Source organism: Sebastes fasciatus, chromosome 1 (genome assembly GCF_043250625.1).
Source record: "Sebastes fasciatus isolate fSebFas1 chromosome 1, fSebFas1.pri, whole genome shotgun sequence".
Classification (NCBI taxonomy): Eukaryota; Metazoa; Chordata; class Actinopteri; order Perciformes; family Sebastidae; genus Sebastes; species Sebastes fasciatus.
Genome location: NC_133795.1, coordinates 13,152,787 through 13,155,487, shown reverse-complemented (window position 1 = coordinate 13,155,487; position 2,701 = coordinate 13,152,787).

Below are 2,701 nucleotides of genomic sequence, written 5' to 3'. Positions count from 1 at the left end.
AGAAGGCTTAGAGAAGGTTTCCTTTTAGAGAGTAATGCATGGTTATCTCAATGAAAGGGAGAGATGATGAAACCAGGCTATAAGAGACCCTCATCACTCCTTGTCCAACGTGTCTCTCAGAAAAATAGAGGAATAATCAAAACAGCAACACAACAGACATTCACTTTTGTCCTTTATACAGCAGGAACAGGAAATAATGACTATTGAGGCTGTGTCCCAGTACTCCATACTTGTGGGACTATCCAGTCCTCAGAGTTGGATTAACCACTAGGGGGCCCCTGGTGCAAAAAAAAAACGGTGACGCTCATATTCATGAATCCCAACACACCCCATCTACAAATTAATTTGTGATCATTTAATTACATTCAACTTTATTTAGGAAAATGCATGGCGTAGTCATGATATCAACTGAAATATTACTGGTATTAATATTATATTCCATTTCTGGAATTGCTACACACTGGTCCTTCAAGGCCCTTATGAATCCAGTTTATAGTGTGTGTTAATGGTGCTTATTCCCAAACAAATGTTCAATAAATCAACTCTTCATTTTACAGGTCCGCAAATTTCCTGGTAATTAGGTGATAATTAGCAAGTCACCTATTTGAAATTTCTTTGGAATTTCTGCCGAATTAGCCCAATATTTACCCCAAAGTTTATCAAAGATTACTTTATTATAAACATTATTTGATAATTATATGCTAAAATAGCATATAATTGTTAAAATAGGGCCCTTAGGCTTGAGGTGGAAAACCAAAACTAATAGAAGACACTTCTGATCAGGCACAAATCTCCCCATTGTGTGACTCATGGTCTACACACTAATGTAACCTGGTAGCTAATGTCATGATTCAGGGAGATTTTTTAAGAACTTTCAAAGAAGTTATTTGCTAAATATTATCTATTTACCAGCAGATATGGAAATAAAACATATCAATTAACTTTGTATTATTTTTCTGGAAATGTAATAAATAAATGAACAGCTATTAGGAAATAGCGGATTATATTTATTAAATAATGTTTATAATAAAGTAATTTTCAATAAATTTTGAGGTAAATATTGGGGTAATTTGGCAGGAATTTAAAAGAAAAATTTAAAAGAGGTTACTTGCTAATTATCACTTAATTACCATGAAATTTGTAAATTTGACCTGTAAAATTAAGTGTTACCATCAAATTTCTACAAAACTAATTGCCAAAAAAGTGAATCTGGGGTCTTTGGGCCCTTAAGGCTCTGGGGCCCTGTGTTTCATGGTTGATAGTCCTAAATACATAGCTACTCTTCTCAGTAATCCAGCTTTATCTATTTTCTTTATTAGGCGTTATAAATAAAAAAGACCTGAATCATCTTTATTGTCAGTTTATATGTGTGTTCATATTTTTTTTTATTCTACAGCAGGCAGGCATGTACAGTATTTTAAGGGAGGGTTAGTCTATCTATGGTCTATGCAGAACGTTTTGGCGCCACCTACAGGCTGTGTAGAGAAGTGTTTCTTGAGATTCAGCCTCTTAATTCCCAGTGCTTTACAAAAAAGCTCAATTTTCTTTTTCAATATTATATTTATTGTTTTTTTGTTCATTTTGAAACAACAGAACAAACATTCACAAACGTCCCCAATAATAACATTGTCGGTACAAAGAAACTTAACAAACCTTATATTAATATAAAATAAGCCAGTATAGCTGCAGGAAAAACATATAATATAAAAAAAAATAGATATATAAGTAAAAAAGAATATACACAAGTAAAAAAAAAAATTTAAAAAAAATTAAATGAAATTTAAAACAATAAAATAAAATAAAATCTATTTATATATACATATATATATACTGTATACGTATATACATACATACACATATACGCACACACAGTATATACACATACAAAAACACATATAATTATATTAAACAATTATTAATTTTAATTAATTTCACTAATTTGTTCAAATTTCAATGTCATACTCGCTGCTTTTTTTTATAAGTCTGGTGCAGGGGTCGGCAACCTTTACTATCAAAAGAGCCATTTTAGGCAAAAAAAATTAAAGAAAATCTGTCTGGAGCCGCAAAATATTTAAGCATTGTGATGAAGGTAACACAATTTATAGTCTAATTATATAGTATATAAGTCTAATGCAGTGAGGGCCAACATGCAAATGTACTACGGAGTATTAGGGCGACACTGAGGGAAAAAAATTAAGGAGATTTCCAGAATAAAGTCGTAATATTACGAGAAAAAAAGTCGTAATATTACGAGAATAAAGTCATAACTTAATGAGAAAAAAAGTTGTAATATTACGAGAATAAGTTCATAACTTTACGAGAATAAAGTCATAACTTAAAGAGAATAAAGCCATAACTTTACGAGAAAAAAAGTTGTAATATTACGAGAATAAATTCATAACTTTACGGGAATAAAGTCATAACTTAAAGAGAATAAAGTCATAACTTTACGAGAAAAAAAAAAAATCACGTAAAATTACTACTTTATAATATGATGACTTTATTCTTGAAATCTCAGATTTTTTTTTTCCTTAATGTGGCCCTAATACTCTGTCGTACCGTCGTACCATAGACCTACAACAATGATAAAAAAAAAATGAAAATGTAAACAAAAAACAGTTATTCATTTCCATTTTTATAAATCCAGAGGGAGCCACTGGAGAGGAGCTGAAGAGCCACATGTTGCTGACCCCTGGTCTGT